This window comes from Macaca nemestrina, chromosome 15 (genome assembly GCF_043159975.1).
Source record: "Macaca nemestrina isolate mMacNem1 chromosome 15, mMacNem.hap1, whole genome shotgun sequence".
Lineage (NCBI taxonomy): Eukaryota > Metazoa > Chordata > Mammalia > Primates > Cercopithecidae > Macaca > Macaca nemestrina.
In genome coordinates, this window is record NC_092139.1 from 46,099,367 (window position 1) to 46,117,839 (window position 18,473).

Sequence of the window (18,473 nt, forward strand, 5' to 3'; positions counted from 1 at the left end):
GCTTTCTTTGCTACATAGAAGCTGTTTTTCATTTGATGTAGTCCCATTCATCTGTTTTTGCTTTTGTTGTCTGTGCTTTTGGTGTCATACTCAAGCAGTCACTCTCTATGCAAAAGTCAAGAAGCTCTTCTCCTTCTAGGAGTTTTATAGTTTTAGGTCTTAATGTTTAAGTCATTAATCTATTTTGCGTTGATTTTTGTGGATAGTATAATAATTTGATTATTTGCATGTGATATTAAATTTTTCCAGCATAATTTGTTGAAGACGCTACCCTTCCCCATTGTGTATTCTCAACACCTTTGTCAAAGATAAGTTGGCCATATATGAATGTCTACTATCAAAATGTAACAAGTGTTTGTGAAGATCTCAAGAAATTGAAACCCTTGCATACTGTTGGTGAGAACGTAAAATGTTGTAGCCACTATGGAAAGCAGTTTGGAGTTTCCTCCAAAAAGTAAAAACAGAACTATCATATAATCCAGCAATACTACTTCTGGGTATATATTGTAAAGAACTGAAATCAAAATCCCAAATTGATACCTGCACTCCCATGTTCATTACAACATGATTCACAATAGCCAGGATATGGAAAAAACTCAAATGTCCATTGACAGAGAAATGGATTTTAAAAATTGTAGCATGTACATATAATGAAACCTTATTCAGCTTTAAAAAAGACAGAAATCCTATAATTTGGAACAACATAGATTCTTCAGGTTTTGGTGATGAACCTGGAGTACATTATGCTAAGCTATTCACAGAAGGACAAATACTGCATGATTCCACTAATATAGTGTATCTAAAATAGTCAAACTCATAGAAGCATAGAATTGAATGATTTCCAGGGTCAAGAGACAGGGGGAGATGGGAAGTTGTTGCTGTATGGGTATAAAGTTTCATTTATGCAAAACGGGTAAGTTATAGAGACCTGGTGTACAACATAGTGCCTACAGTCAACAATATGTTAATATGCACTTAAACTTTGTTAAAATAGTAGATCTTAAGTTTTCTTACCACACGCATAAAAACAAACAAAGGGAGAAAAAAAGGACACAAGTAAGTTTTTGGAGGTGTTGGATATGTTTAATACTTCAATTGTGATGATGCTATCACAGGTGTGTGTATATGTTCAAAGGTATCAAATCATATACATAAAATGTGCATTTTGCACATCAATTATACATCAATAAAACTGTTAAAAGCATGTATTGACCACTTACTATGTATTAGACACTGTTTCGGGTACTGGCATAAATATTGAACATAATAGATCAGTGTTTCTACCCTCATAGGACTTACATTCTAAAGAAGGGAAGTAGAAAATAAGGAAGCTAAATAAGTAAAAGCATAATGTTATTACGTTCAATTGTATCAAATATATTGTGAGTAGTTAATAAAGCAGGAGAGGGTATATGAAGTGTCAGGGGTACCCACAAAAGCCCTTTCTGAGAAGGTGACTTTTTAAAAAAATGTAAAGGATGAAGTCAGCAAGCCACAGCTGTATCTATGGAAAAGGTATGTTAAGCAGAGGGAAGAGCAGGTGCAAAGGCCTTGAGGTGGGAGCACGTGTGATGTGTTTATAGAACAGTGAGAAGCTCAGTATGGCCTGAGTATAAAAGCAAGAGAGAGAGAGTGAGATCAGCGAGTAAAGGGTTGAGGCAGTTTACATAGGGCTATAGGGGTTCAAGGACTTTTGCTTTGATTCTAAATGATCTGAGTTAGTTTTTAACCATGTTGCTGTGACTTGTATGATCAGGGAGACCAATTCGTAGCTAATCCAGATGAGAAATAATGATCATCTGAACAGGTAATAGTGGCAAAGGTAATAACAAGTGGCTAAAATCTGGATATCTATTTTAATGCTAAATTCTTCTGGTGATGGATTAGATGTGAACTGCAAGATAAAGAGGTGAATCAGGTTGACATAAAAGGTTTTGGCCTGAATAATGCTAAGGTTAGTGTTGTCATTAATTGAGGATAGGAACATTTGCAAGTAGAACTTAGAACGAGGAGTTACAGGAACACTTATTTAAGCAGGATAAGTTTGTAATGCCTACTAGACATTCAAGGGGAAGTGTTAAGTAGAAATTTGGATATTAACATCTAAAGCTGTGCAGTGGCAGGTAGAGGGAGGAGGAACAGCTGCTGCTATTAGTCAGGAATCATCTGCAATGATTCACACAGTGATCACACAGGGACTGACTGGATAGAAAATGGAGAAGTTCCAAGGACTGAATTCTGAGACATTATAGCATTTAGAGGTAGACGAGGAAAGGAGAAGGAAAAGGAGAAGCCAGGACAAGAAAAAAACAAAACAAACAAACAAAAAAACCGGTGAGGGTGATGTCCTAAAAGCTAATTAACAAAAAGGCAAAGAATACAGAGTGATCAGCTGACAGGTCAAGAAATAACCATCAAGAATTGGCGGTCAGGTTTAGCAATATGGAGATGACAGGTGATCATGACAAGCCAAGTTTTCCGAAAGTGGTTAGGAGAAAACCTGATTGGTGCATATCCAAGCAAATTTGGAAAGATATCATTTGAGAGCAAGGACAGACAACACCACAAGGAATTTTGCTGGATAGATGACCAAGAAATGGAAGAATAATTGGAGGGAAAAGTGGGCATTAATAGTGAATGTCATTGGGAAAAATGACATGTGTTTTTATGCAATATAAATGATCCAAATAGGTTGATATTGAATACTTACATTAATTCATAATCCTCACATCAAGCATGAATATTAATAATGAAGTAAAATTTTGTGATGAGGTGAGGATTTGTTTAGATCAAACTCAAAATTTATCTATCTATCTATCTATCTATCTATCTATCTATCTATCTATCTATCTCAAAGCAGCTGCATTAAAACCACAATTTTAAAAGAGCTCCACTAAACTTGCCAAGTCAAAATGTCTTGTAAATCTAACTCCTTCATGTCCTTTTGTTCTTTCCTACTTTCCAAATACTTATAATCTCATAGGAATGTATTCCTTTTAAAATGCCATCTTTCCTTGAACTTTTTGTATTTTAAATCTTAAATATAAATTTAGGAAATAAAGCTTTGTTTCTCTTTAAGGTGATTTCCACTACTAATAAGCCATGTTATGGAAAGATCTTGGAAGTCAAGAGGTTCCTTTGTATGATCTTGGCCCTGAAATCAGCCCAGGACCTGAGCTAACTTTGAGAATTATAGTCCGGTTATGTTGGGGTACTATATAAGACTGGATCAGGGAATGAGGGAAGCAGAATAGGACAGGGAAGAAGTCAGGCAAAGATATGGGCTTAACTAGTGACTAACTTCAGCCTGATCCCATGGACAGCCCTGAGCATGAATTTCACCAAGGAGTTGTTCCTTTCTGAGATAAGGGTGCTGGGCTCTTGTGCCACCATGTTGGTCAGTCATCATCTGTAGGCTGCTCTCAGTGCAAAAGTTGGTGATAAAGAGCAGTCACTTCCCAGATAAGGCAGCTTTTGTGCTTCCCAGGTTAATTTTCAGGAGAAAAGGAGATCTTAGTAGCTAGACATGGATATACCACCCCAGAAAAGGGATCCGGATGGAGCAGCACCAGTATCCACTACACTGGCCACCAGTACCTGCCATTTAGATGTCTCTACGTTCCTCTTAGGAAGAGTGATATAGGTTCAATAAGGTAGGCATGGATGTTGTTTATTGTTCCCAGAACACCAATAAAGGAAAGTGAAACATTCCAAAGTCTTGAAGTCTGCAAAATGTTAGTATGCCAACTCCTTGTCTATTTTCCCATGTGCATCTTATGAATGGCCATGAAGGCTGATCAGGACCACAGTTTACCTTTGCCTGTCTGGGGCCACCCACAAGGAATCCCTGGGAGTTGAGGTACAGATATATGCTCTCTGCTATCACCTGTAAGGAGAGTTCCCGTCTATAATGCATCATCTATCATGGTCCTTAGGTGATATTCATAGTAGATTATAATGACTTCATACTTGACATGTATGTGTAAATTTCATGTGGCTTTTTGCTGTTAGATAACTGCTTTAATTGTGTTGGTGGTTGATAATAATCACTATAATTGCATCCATGAGATATTTGTGCAAGCAGACTTCGTGTTTTCTATTTATGCCTGTTAAATTTTCCTGTAAGGATGGGCACAGGTACTTCACCAAATACTTTTACGTAACACCAGAAAACATTGTTGTAGAGCAATTTTAGGAGGAGGGAGAACACTGAGATGTCAAACTTGTGTTTAGATTTTGGTTCTTCTACTTTATAGCTAATCTGGCCAAATAAGTTAATCGATATTCAGTTTTATCATCTTTAAAATGGGAATTAACCAATCCACCTCTATTCCCATCCCCAAGGATTTTAGTGATGCCTTAACATGATAAAATAGAAAAGGAAACTTGTCATAAATTATTTACTTGGGCCAATGTCCAGATAGTTTTTCATAGGTTTTCCTCTAAGATTTTCATAGTTTCTGACCTTACATTTAAGTCGTTGATCCATCTTGAGTTAATTTTTGTATATGGTGAGAGACAGGGGTCTAGTTTCATTCTTTTGAATATGGCCAGCCAGCTATCCCAACATCATTTATTGAATAGGGTGTCCTTTCCCTTCTGTTTATTTTTGTCAACTTTGTTGAAGATCAGTTGGTTGTAGGCATGTGGCTTCATTTCTGGGTTCTCTATTTTGCTTCATTGATGTATGCGTCTATCTCTGTACAAGCACCATGTTGTTTTGGTTACTATAGCCTTGTTGTTTAATATGAAGTCAGGCAATGTGATGCCTCTAGATTTTTTTCTTTTTGCTTAGGATTGCTTTGGCTATTTGGGCTCTTTTTGCTTGTTTGTTTCATATGAAATTATAGCATTGTTTTTTCTAATTCTGTGGAAAATGATGTTGGTAATTTGATAAGGATTATGTTGAACATGTAAATTGCTTTGGGCAATATATTTATTTTAGCAAGATTGATTCTTCCAAACCATGAACGTGTGATAATTTTTCATTTATTTGTGTCATCTACAATTTATTTCCTTAGAGTTTTGTAGTTCTCCTTATAAAGATTGTTCACCTCCTTTATTAAACGAATTTCTAGGTATTTTGTGCATGTGTGACTACTGTAAATGGGACAAAAGATTTGCAAATTATGCCTCTGACAAAGAATTAATATCTAAAAGGAAATTAAAGAACTCAACAAGAAAAATAACCTAATTCAAAACTGGACCTGAACAGACATTTCTCAAAAAAAGAAATACAAGCAGCCAACAAATGCATGAAAATAAATACTCCACATCAATAATCATCAGAGAAACACACTTTAAAACTGCAATGAGATGTCATCTTACACCAGTCAGAATGGCTATTATTAGAAAGTCAAAAAACAATAAATGTTAGTGTGGATGTGGAGAAAAGGGAACACTTGTACACTATTAGAGGGAATGTAAATTAATTCAACCTCTATTTAAAATAGAATGGAATTTTTTCAAAAAACTAAAAATAGAACTACTGTTAGGTCCAGCAATACTGTTACTGAGTATCTACCACAGGGAAAAAAAAAAAAATCATTATTTAAAAAAGACACCTGCACTTGTATGTTCATTACAGTGCTGTCCACAATAACAAAGTCATAAAACTAACCTCAGTGTCCATCAATGGTTGACTGGATTTAAAAATGTGATATATAAACACCACAAAACACTTTGCAGCCATAAAAAAAGAATAAGAACATATTCTTTTTTTTTTTTTTTTTTTTGAGACGGAGTCTCACGCTGTTGCCCAGGCTGGAGTGCAGTGGCGCGATCTCGGCTCACTGCAAGCTCCGCCTCCCGGGTTCCCGCCATTCTCCTGCCTCAGCCTCCTGAGTAGCTGGGACTACAGGCGCCCGCCACCGCGCCCGGCTAATTTTTTGTATTTTTAGTAGAGACGGGGTTTCACTGTGGTCTCGATCTCCTGACCTTGTGATCCGCCCGCCTCGGCCTCCCAAAGTGCTGGGATTACAGGCTTGAGCCACCGCGCCCGGCCAGAACATATTCTTTGAAGCAACATGGATGGAGCTGAAGGCCATTATCCTAAGTGAACTAACTCAGAAAACCAAACACTTCATCTTCTCACTTGTAAGTGGGAGCTAAACAATGGGTACACATGGACATAAACAAGGGAACAACAGACACTGTGACTCCAGAAGGGTGTGGGAGGGAGGGTGGTGAGGGCTAAAAAATTATCTATTGGGTATAATGTTCACTATGTGAGTAATGGGTACACTAGAAGTTCAGTTGCCACCAGTATGCAATGCACCCATGTAACAAACGTGCACATGCACCCTGTGAGTGTAAAATAAGATACAGTAAAATAAAACAAATAGTGCAAAAAAAGAAAAGAAAAGAAAAGAAAGAAAGAAAGAAAGAAAGAAAGAAAGAAAGAAAGAAAGAAAGAAAGAAAGAAAGAAAAGGAAACTTGTTTAATGCCTGCTTTGTTAAATTCCTGCTCTTTCTTTCTTCTTCCTCCCTTTTCTCCTGTGCAGAGGCAGAGTCTGTGTGTTTTCTTTTTTGAAACCTGTCCTTCAAAGGAACTCATTTGCACTATGTCCTGGCGTCGGGCGTTGTACTGTGACTTCCTGTGATCTCTGTTTGCAGTCTGTCTTCACCTTAGGCCCAATTCACCTGGACCTCAGCACTCCCTCACTTTCCTCAAAAAAAAAAAAAAAAAGAAGAAGAAGAAGAAAAAGAAAAGAAAAAAGAAAAATTCACCTGTGCCAAATATGTTAGAGAAAAATAGGATATTTCCTCAATCTTCCAAAATGAAAATGCAGCAACATCCACATTTTCTTCCTACCCCCATCAGCTATTTGCTCCAGACCCCCCTCCATTGCAGTTCCTCAAGGTCCCCACCTAACCAGAGTCAATTGCTCCCCTCCCTACATTCTCTCCCAGTCTCCCTCTGGTCTCTATTATGCTAACACTCCAAGCACTTATTAAAGGAAATTTCCTGGTAAAGGATGTCTGATTACCCACCCACATTATAGTAAGAAAGCAGGCAAGGGAGGTTTGGGTGAGCTAATACAAAACAACTTCCTTTTACTTGGTAGGAAAACTACTTCTGCCGGTAATTTGCTATCTGGAGATTCTTTTGCTTCTAGTTCTAAATAATTGTGTAAACTCCATTTGTTTCATTTGAAATGTGGCTGTCATTTCCTGTCAGGAGGAAAACAAGAGAAACTCCTAATATACGTTCATTCCCTGATCACCTGTCAGCCTCACAGGAACAAGCATCTCACAATTTGTCCCTGCCCAGGCACTTCATCTTCAAACAGAAACTGCATCTTAATTATAGGCTTTAATGGGCTGTTTCACTCCAGGATCAATATGTCTGACAAAAACCAGGCTTCCCTAAAAGCTCATTAATTCACATCCGACTAATTCAGGATTTGTGATGATTTTGGTAGGGACCATGCTGAAGTTTTACCTCTTATACTGCTGCTTACAAAGGCTTAGCTTGGCCGATTAATTAGGGAGAACAGAATTGCCAGAGAAGTATTTACAGAACACCAGTTTGCACAGAAATACAGCTGTTTGTAGCTTCCAGACTGTTCAGCTCTTACCAGGCAACCTGATTTGACAATTATTTTTTATTAGCACTCTGGATGTAGAAACTGAAAAGTGTACTGTCTCAAAAAGCGTCCGCAGATGCACCATGTTAGCCCCTTGTGACCTGTGCCTTCAGTACCTTACGCCCATCGCTTGTTTTACCTCTTATTTGCAGCTGCAGCTGAGGTGGATGTTTCCATGTGGGGTCAGAGTCATCTCTACAGACAACATCCAATTCCCAACAAGGAATGTGAGCATCTCCTTGTTCTTTATCTTAGGACCTCCTCTGAACCCACAGGAAAAATAAGCTAGAAGTGCAGAGGGTGAATCTCTTCAGAGAATAATGTTCTACCAAGGGGAACTGGTGTCAGTATTGGTGAACACCTTGGAAGTTATTTTCCAAGCTTTTCAGAAGTCCATGGCCAATAGCTGTAACTGTGATAATGTGCCCTGTTTTGGCTTTCCCTGCTTTCCTCTGTTACCCATTCACTTCAGGGTATTGCTTCCCAAATAAACTATCTGCCCCCAAGAGTCACACGCAGCTTTCAGGGGAACCCAAACCAAGGCACCCACTCCTCCAAACTTTTGTGTGAATGAATGTAGACATTTCACATGCTCACTCATTTCTTCACCCACTTGTTTTTTGGTAAATGTATTCATTTCTTGTGCTTCTTGGTCTTAGGACCGTCTTTTGGTAGTAATGTCAAGCAAGCAATATCTGTCTTCATTTTTTTCCTTTTCTACCCTTACGGAACTCTTTCTCTTTTCGCTAATGTCTTTTTCTTGGGTTCTCACAGTCCCCTCTACATCCCTGTACCCAGTTTCAATCTGTACCCGCTAATCTCATTTCTCTGCCTCCTCCTTTTCTCCAACATCCACATAAATTATTCCCCCCCAACTTTATTCCCTGTCCAGTGTTCCGTTTCTTAGTAATGTAGCCTCTACTAACTAATGTGGTAGACGGATCCATGTCAAATGACGTGTGTGTTTATGTTACTCTGAGAAGGTAAGAAGTATGTGGTTATCTGAGTTGCCTTCTAAGCAACTAAGTTGCCTTCTAAGCAACTGAGCCTCCCCATTATCGCCCAAATAATGTCTAGATTGGATATCTATTCCTATCTTCTTGAACCTAAATTGTCTTAGTATTTAGGATATAAACATCATATTTTTTTTCCTCTGAGCTCCTTGGGTCTTCCTGCTTCATCTTTTTCGTCTCCTCTTCTTTCCATGTTTTAACTTCTTGTTACTCATAATGTGATCTGTGGATCAATAGCATCTTTAACACCAGGAAGTCTTTTTTTTTTTTTTTTTTTTTTTTTTTGAGACAAAGTCTTGCTCTGTTGTCCAGGTTGGAGTGCAATGGCGTGATCTCGGCTCACTGCAACCTCTGCCTCCTAGGTTCAAGCAATTTTCCTGTCTCAGCCTCCTGAATAGCTGGGACTATAGGCACCCACCATCAAGCTCAGCTAATTTCTATATTTTTAGTAGAGACAAGGTTTCACCATATTGGTCAGGCTGGTCTCAAACTCCTGACCTCAGGTGATCCACCTGCATCGGCCTCCCAAAATGCTGGGATTGCAGGTGTGAGCCACCGTGCCCAGCCAGGAAGTCTTTTTATAAATGTAGAATTTGGGGTCCTACACCAGATCTACTGGACCACAGAATTTGCATTTTTAAAAGACCTCCAGGTGATTGATATGCATCTTAAGATTTTAGAAATGTTGCTGCAATTGGTGGCGGTTTCTTAGGTTTCCAGACCTGTTTCTCTTCCTCAATTTCTACATTCTTCTGAGAAGTTTCCCTGTCCTCATAGCTCCAGATACTGTTCATGAACTGATGACTGCCAGAACTTCTTCCCAAGGCTGGACGCAGTGGCTCATGGCTGTACTCCCAACACTTTGGGAGGACGAGGTGGGTGGATCACCTGAGGTCAAGATTTCGAGACCAACCTGGCTAACATGGTGAAACCCTGTGTTTACTAAAAACACAAAAATTAGTGGGGCATGGTGGCGTGTGCCTGTAATCCCAGCTACTCGGGAGACTGAGGCAAGAGAACTGTTTCAACCTGAGAGGCAGAGGTTGCAGTGAGCCGTGATCGCACCACTGCACTCCAGCCTGGGCCACAGAGCAAGACTCCATCTGAAAAAAAATAGATAACTAAAAATAAAAATAAACTTATTCTCAACTCAGATCTCTATTCCATGCTTATGTTAATTTGTACAACTGGTGAACTGCCCACATGACATTTATATTTGGAAATCTCACAGATGAGCCCAAATCAAGATATGGAAATGTGATTACTTCAGTGAGGCTGTTGCTGGTTGAGTTAGCCTGGATACCTTTCAGAAGCATGTTCACAGGAGTGAAGCTGTTGCTGACAGGCTAGCCTGGATATTGATGTCAATGGAGACCAGTTGAAAACTGATACAGGTAGTTACGGTTGCTATAGTCCAAGAATAATTGGTCATATTCTTTCTTAAATGTGGAGTCTAAGAACTTTTTATTCCCCCAAATTAATAACTCCATCAATAGCTAGTCCCACAAAAAATACTTTGTGGTAGGTACTGTGGTACTTTTCCAGATCCCCTGTTCAGAGTAAACACAACTATTCCCCTAAAGCTGTGGGTATGTATCTGCAGCTGCAGCCTTTATTAGGAATTGTCCTAGGTTGTAGGAAATGTATTTTTTCAAAGGTATGTCCCTTCACTGGGGGTAGACTAAGACCAATGATGAGCTGATATGGGGATAGAGGTCCAGCTCCATTATTTCAATATGAGATAACTCTGAAGGTCTCATTCCAGTTTCAGAGCTCCCATAGAACCAGCTGAGGCCTCAGTAGCAACCATACTGTGGATCAGATTCTCTCTCTATCCAGTACTGCTTTCCTTACTTCCCCACAGATGTATCTCCTGAGAGCATTCCTGTACACAACTCCTGCAGGCAATGCTTTATCTCAGAGCCCATTTCTAGAGTATACAACTAAAGACACCACTGCTTCTCCACGACTCCACATCTTACTGAATGCACCAATACTATCCTGTTGCCCCAGCCAGACAACAGGGAATGCTTTTTTTTTTTTTTTTTTTTTTACTTTTCTCTCCTCACTTTAGCTCAAATACTAGGATGACAACATTGCATTTATTTCTCCTTTCTATCCTTATGATATTGCCCTAGCTGAAGCTTTCATTCATCTCTTACCTGGATAACTGCAACAGCCTCCTGACTTGTTTTCTCACTGCAACCAAAATAATATTTCTAAATTTAAAAAGGTCATATTATTTACAATTCTTCAGTAACCTCCTATTCCCTCAGCATAAAATCTACATTTCTGAAGGTACTGCATAATACCATTTGGTTCACTCAGCACTGGGCTTATGTGTCCCAGAGGAATCATTTCATTGTGTTGCCACAAGTTATCAAATTGTCTCCATACATAAAAGTGGCCTTTTTGATGCCAAGGATGTATTTTTGTCGCTCAGTATCCTTCTAGCCTTGTTCAAAGTGTGGCCTCTAGTGGGAACCTGAATGAAACTTCCCTGCAGACATCTACTCAATTCTCCTAAGTAAGTCATTTCTCTCATCCCACCCATTCTAAATTCAGGGAATGAAATGAGATCACTGTTTGCTTATGTATCTAACCTGTCACTTACCTTTACTTCTTAAGAACAACCATTTAAACTTGAGGGCACGATGATACATCAGGAATTTGCTGGGGTGGCTGGTCAGCCAGGATTTACAGCACTCAGCTGATGGGATTTTTTTTTATGCACCCTGTAAATTTTAGTTATTGCTACGCTTGTCTGTGGTCAGCATGGACAAGGCTGGCTCCTTTTTGTAATTTCATAAGCACAATAAGGTCATAAATTTCAAGCTGCCTTTTTTGTTCCTGATTTTTTTTCTTTCCAGTAGCCTATTGCCTGAAGCACAATGGACTTTCAAAGGAAAATGCCAGCATTAATAGACAGCTACTCTAAATGAGCCAGGTAGTGCTGCTTCAAGGTTATTTGAAGGTCATTCCTACCTCGTACTGAAGACCTCAGATTGGAAAAGTATAAGGATTTTCTCTGTGAACAAGTAACCAAACCTTTTCAGAGCTGAAGGATGAGTATGCGGATGAGTATCCAAAAGTTAGTGCCATCCTCATGCCTCTACCAGATGGTGACTAGTCTTTGGAAAAATCGTACAAATAGTTTGACATCACAGAAATGTTCTCAGCCTTCCTGGATAATAGTAGCCTTCTTTTATTTCAGTACTGTGTAAATTTATCCCAACAATGTAGTTTATGCTCACCCAAAATATTATTCTCCAAGATTGGAATGGTTTCTATAATAAACTTTATTGCAATAGTTGTAGAGTTACAGAAAAATTGAGAAAAACTACAAAAAGTTCTCATATATACGACACCCAGCTTCTCTTGTTATTTAACTTCTTAAATATTGGTATGATACATTTGTTATGCATCATTAGCCAATATTATCTAAAGATCTGATTTATTAATATTTTGTGAGTTGTTTTGTTTTTGTTGTAGGTGGTGTTTCCTGGTTTTGCTTTGTTTTCTTTCTTTTGTCTATTTTGATGACCTGGGCAGTTTTGAGAAGTACTGGTTGGGTATTTTGTAGAATAACCTCAATTGGGATTTGTCTGATTTTTATCTTTTGTCATATTTGACTGGCTGTTTAGGAGGAAGACCACAAGAGTGAAGTGTCATTCTCATCACATCATATCAAAAGTACATATACAACACATAATCACTATTGATGTTAACACTGATCACCTGGCTGAGATAGCATTTGTCAAGTTTTTTCAATGAAAAGTTACTTCTTTCTCTTCCTTTCCATACTATACTCTTTGGAAGGGAATCATTATGTGCAACTCACACGTAAGGAGCAGAGAATTATGCTCCATCTCTTTGGTGGCCAAGTATCTATATAAATTATTTGAAATTCTTCTGCATGGGGCATGTTTCTATTGTTACCCACTTATTTTTTATTCGATAATTTATTTATATCAATATGGACTCCTCTATGTGATACTGTAAGCAGATCTTATACTTTGGGTTATAATCGAATACTATTTATTCCTTATTTTATTACTCAGAATGTTTCAGACATGGCCACTGGGCTCAGTTGGCTCTTTTATTTCTTTAACATACTTCCATTACTGTGGGGCTTTTTGTTTGTTTGAGCTCATCTTTACTTTCCAACCCTGCAAGATTCTCCAGGCTTATTTCCTGTCACAGTCTTAGAATCAGCCATTTCTCTAAGTATCCCTGGTTCCTTTTAAAGGAGGATGGTATTAGAAACTTACATTTGAATACTAGATGTGCTTGTTGCCATTGGAATGTTATTTCTTCTAGGACCTCTTTACTAACAGAAGGAGGAAATATATGTGTGTATAATAACCTGTATATGTACATATATAGATAATTATTCCTATGTGCAACCATCTGTATCTATATTAAGTTAAACATGAGTTTATACTAATATTCCACTGTATGGATATACAACCATTTGTTTTTGTATTCACCTGTTGAAGAAAATTTTGGTTTTATCTAGTTGCAGGAAATTATAAATAAGGCTGCTTTAAGCATTCATATATAGGTTTTTCTGTGAACATACGTTTTCCAATCAGATAAGTAATTAACTAAAGGAACAATTCCTGGGTTATAGTAAGATTATGCTTAGTTTTGCTAGAAACTGTTAAATTGTCTTCCAAATGGCTATCCCATTTTTATTCTCACTAGTAGTGATGAGAGTTCTTAATGCCCTATAACCTTGTCAGCAATTACTAATGTCAGTTTTTTGGGTTGTGATCATCCTAATTGGCTTGTAGCAGTATCTCATTGTTATTTTCATTAGAAATTCCTTAATGATAAGTAATGTTGAACATTTTTACTTGTGCGTATTTGCAATTTGTATGTCTTCTTTGGTGAAGTGTACTTTCAGATCTTTTCCTATTTTTAATTGGGTTGTTTTTATGTTGATTTCTAAAAGTTCTTTGTATATTTTGGATAGTCTTTTATCAGGTATCTTTTACAAATATTTTCTCCAGTCTGTTACTTGTCTTTCTGTTCTCTTAAGAATGTCTTTCACAGATCAGAAGTGTTTAATTTTAATAAAGTCCAATTTAACATGTTTTTTTTCTTTCATGGATCATGCTTTTGATGTTGTATCTAAAAACTCATCACTGAACCCAAGATCATTATTTTTTTCTTCCAGAAGTTGTATAGTTTTCCATTTTGCATTTAATTCTGTGATTTATTTTTGTAATGACTGCTTTAGATACAATTAACACTGCATACAATTTGCCCTTTTAAAGTGTACAATTAAAGGCTGTCAGTATATTGATAGAGCTGTGCAACCACCACCACAATAAATTGTGGAACATCATCATCACCCCAGAAGCAAAATTATCCAATTTTCCCCCACCTATTACTCCTAGCTTTAGGCAATCACTGATGTATTTTTTGTCTCTGTGGATTTCTCTGTTCTGAATATTTCGAATAAATGGAATCATAGAACATATGTTTTTTGAACTGGCTTCTTTCACTTAGCATAATGTTTTCAAGGTTTATCCATGGTGTACAATGATAAGTGCTTTATTTTTCATATCTAAATAATGTGCCATTATATGGACATATCACATTTTGTGTATCCATTCATCACTCGATAGGCTTTTGTATTATTTCTCTCTTTTAGCAATCACTAAAAATGCTGCTATGAGCCTTTGTGTATAAATTTTTGAGTGAAAATATGTCTTCATTTCTCTTAGTTACATACCTAAAAGTATAATTGCTGGTTTTTATAGTAACTTTATATTTAAGTTTTGAGAAAGTTCAAGATTGTTTTCCAAAGTTGCTTCACCATTTTACAGTTCCACCAGATGGTTCTGATTTCTCCACATCCTTGCCAACATTTATTAGGAGGCTTTTTTAGTATGGCCATCCTAGTAAGTTTGAAGTGGGTTTCAAATGATGTCTCACTGTGGTTTTAATTTGCATTTCTATGATTACTAACGATACTGAGCATCTTTTCATGTGTCTACTGGCCATTTGTACATATTTTTGGAAAAATGTTTTTCCTTAATTTTTATTTCCATTAATTGTTTATTATCGAGTTACAAGTATTCTTTATAAATTCTAAATACAAACCCCATATTAGGTATATAATTTGAGAATTCTTCCATTTTATCTGTTATGTTTTTACTTTCTTTGTATTTCTTTTTGAAAAACAAGAGTTTTTAAATGTGATGAAATCCAATTTGTCTACTCTTTTTCCTTTCTTGCTTGTGCTTTGGACTTTATATATGAAAAGTTATTGCCATATGCAAGGCCGTAGAAAGATTGCATCTGTGTTTTCTTCGTAAGAGTTGTATAGTGTTAACTCCTTGGTCTTGGATTCATTTTGTATTAATTTTTGTGTAGGTGTAAAGTAGGGGTCCATCTTTATTTTTTGCATGTATATATCTAGGTGTTTTATAATTATTTGTTGAAAAGACTAGTTTCCCCATTGAATGGTCTTGGAATCCTTGCTAAAAGTCAGTTAGCCATAGATATATGGGTTTATCTCTGAACTCTCAATTCAACTGATCTATATGCCTAGCCATATGCCAATACCACACTGTCTTAATTATTTTTGTTATCTGGTAAATTTTGAAATTGGAAATTTTAAGACTTTTGAATTTATTCTTAAGATTACTTTTGCTATTCTGGGTTCCTTCTGTTCCTATATAAATTGTAGTATATGAGCCATTTTGAGTTAATGTGAAAGGTGTAAAGTGTTTATGTTCATTTTTGTACAAGAATGTCCAATTTTCCCAGCATCATTTGTTGAAAGGTTATCTTTTCTTGATTTAAGTGCCTTGCTCTTTTGTCAAAGGTAAGCTCAGTATATTTGTGAATTTGTAGGTCCTTTGTTCTTTTGTATTGCTATGTCTGTTCTTTTGCCCTTATCTCAATAAAAGTATTAATTACAGTAACTTTATATTGCTTGAAATAAAAATAAATAGTGGGAGTCTTCAACTTTGTTTCTCTTCTTCAGTATTGTGTTGGCTATTATTAGAATTTTACTTTTTCATATAAACTTTAGAATCAGTTTACTGATAAATACACAACAACTTTTGATTGGCTATGTATAGAATCTATAGATCACATTAGAAGAGACTGATATCTTAACCATCTGGAATCTTCTAATTCATGAACATGGAATATCTCTTCTTTGGCTTCTTTCATTATAGTTTTGTTTGTTTGTTTGTTTGTTTCTGAATATATATCTTCTACATATTTTGTTAGATTTGTACCTACATATCTTGTTAGATTTTTTCTTTCTTTTTTTTGTGGAGGGGGGACAGTCTCGCCCAGGCTGGAGTACAGTGGCACAATTTCGGCTCACTGCAATCTCCGCCTCCCGGTTCACACCATTCTCCTGCCTCAGCCTCCCGAGTAGCTGGATTACACGTGCCCACCACCATGCCTGGCTAATTTTTTGTGTTTTTAGTAGAGATGGGGTTTCACCATGTTAGCCAGGATAGTCTCAATCTCCTGAACTCATGATCTGCCCACGTCAGCCTCCCAAAGTGCTGGGATTACAGATGTGAGCCACCATACCTGGCCCATATTTTGTTAGATTTATACCTAAGTCTTTTGAAGTTATTCTGAAGGTATTTTTAAAATTTTTAAATTGTAATAGTTTATTGATGTAATGTAGTAAAGCAATTGACTTTACTATATTAGCCCTGTAAATGCAAGCTTGCAAACAAATACAGTTTTTCTTCTTTCTCATTTTATATAACTTACATTTCCTTTTCTTGTCATATTGCACTAGCTAGAAATTTCAGTACAATGCTGAATAGAAACTATAATATAGGAAATCTCTGCCTTGTTCCCAATATTATAAAAAAGCATCCAGTTTCTCAAAATTAAGTATCATGTTAATTGTAGATATTTTGCAGCATTTTTTAATAAAGTTGAGAAAGTTCACTTCTGTTCCTAATTTGCTGCATGGGCAGTGTATCTACCTGGTAAAGTAGTACATCCAATTCCTTCCTCCTCTCTCTTAAAATATTGCTGTTATTCATTTCACTTATCCATAGTTACAAATACCCAATATATAGTTGCTATTATTATTTTGAACAAATAGATACCAGTCTGACCAATTAAGAATAAGAAGTAAAAATACTTATTTTACCTTCATTGATTTCTTCTCTAACACTTTTTTTCTTTATGTAGATTCAAAATTCTGTTATCATTTGCCTTCTCTCTGAAGAACTTCTTTAAATATGTCTTGCATATGTCTTGCAAAGGAGATCTATTTTGACAAATTCTCCCAATATTTATTTGTCTGAGAAAACTTTATTCCTTCTGCACTTTTGAAGAGTAATTTCACTGGGTACAATAGACCCTCACTCAAATCTATCAAAGTTTTTTTTTTTTTTTTTTTTTTTTTTAACTGAGTACCAGAGACTTTAAGATCTCATAGTAAATGTATTTTCTTTTATGAATCTTGGGCACAAAATTGCTTTGGATATTTTTTCTAACTATTCAGCTGACAAATATTGTGCTTACAAAACTTTTATTAAGTGAATAAATGTCTTTAGTCACTACACAATGTATAAAATCAAATACAAAGTGAAGGAGAAAACTTTTGGTTATGTATATTAACTGCTGGTCAGTAACCAAAAGATGATTTTGAAATCCAAAAGAGAGATTGATCATTTTTTTTTTTTTTAAATGTTGCCATTTCAAAGAAAATATGCAGAATTGCAGGATTGGAAATGAGAACTAAGATGGTTTCATTAGTTCTAATGAAGCCAAGATAATTTTCTATCTCTGAGTTAAACAACAGTAAGAATGGGGATATTTTTCTATCTCTATGTTAAATACTACTAAAAACAAGCAAAATAACATAGCTACTTACTCCAGAAAATTATTCTTCCAGGAAGACAGCAAACAACTGAATTCACTTAAATATTATGACCAATATGTTGTTTACCAAGTCTTTTTTCAAGAGCCTTACCAGTTTTGCTCAGTAATCCAAAGCTGTTGTGTCATAAACTCTGCCCAGTCACAAACAGTTCCTCACGTTCCCACTTTAAGTCCACCAGTCCTAGTCCTAAAACCCTCTACAGATCCTCTCTACTTCTCCCTATTGAGACATCACCAAGACCTATGAAGGTGGTGATATAGTTTGGATGTTGGCCCTCTCTAAATCTCACGTTGAAATGTGATCCTTAATGTTGGAGGTGGGTCCTGGTGGGAGGTGTTTTGGTCGTGGGGCCAGATCCCTTATGAATGGCTTGATGCCTTCCCTGTGGTAATGAATGAGTTCTTGCTTTATTAGTTCACTAAAGAGCTGGTTGTTTAAAAGAGCCTGGCATCTCTCTCTTGCTCCCTCTCTCACCATGTGACATGCCTGCTCCCCCTTCACCTTCCACCATGAATAGAAGCTTCCTGACGTCCTAACCAGAAGCACTTGCTAGTGCCAAGATTCTTGTACAGCCTGTGGAACCATGAAATAAACCTCTCCTCTTTATAGGTTACCCAGTCTCAGATATTCCTTTATAGCAACACAAAACACAGGTGGCATTCTACTTCACTGAAATAAATCTAACAATCTTAGCTTTGCTCGAATAGTAGGTACATTTAAAGATCTTTTGGGCAATTGATAATTGACAAAATAAGCTGAAAAAGGAACTGAATATAGCACTTTTTAAGGCCTGTAGTATAGTTTACATTGTAGAATCTAGTATTGCTCTTGGATTTTTTTTAAAACGTATGCCTAAATCCTCTCTAGTAGCAGGAAACTTATTATATTTATTGTCCTTGTTTTCTTCTAGGACAAATTCGTCAAAAATTTCTCCCTTATTTGGCTAATTTCCATCTCCTTTTTACATTAACCACTGGAAAGCTC

The 18,473-nt window shown here is 36.7% G+C and overlaps 1 long non-coding RNA gene across 2 annotated transcripts in view; it reads right to left on the reverse strand.

The window, feature by feature from the left end:
* LOC139358833 (uncharacterized) overlaps window positions 1-18,473 on the reverse strand; it is a 33,491-nt gene that overhangs the window by 8,126 nt on the left and 6,892 nt on the right. Inside the window, exon 3 of one of the 2 annotated variants that reach the window (XR_011614351.1) lies at window positions 10,765-10,801. The exons of the other annotated variant lie outside the window; for it this stretch is intronic. This is a non-coding gene — a long non-coding RNA (uncharacterized lncRNA). The remainder of the gene's footprint in view (window positions 1-10,764; window positions 10,802-18,473) is intronic. 2 annotated transcript variants of the gene reach the window in all.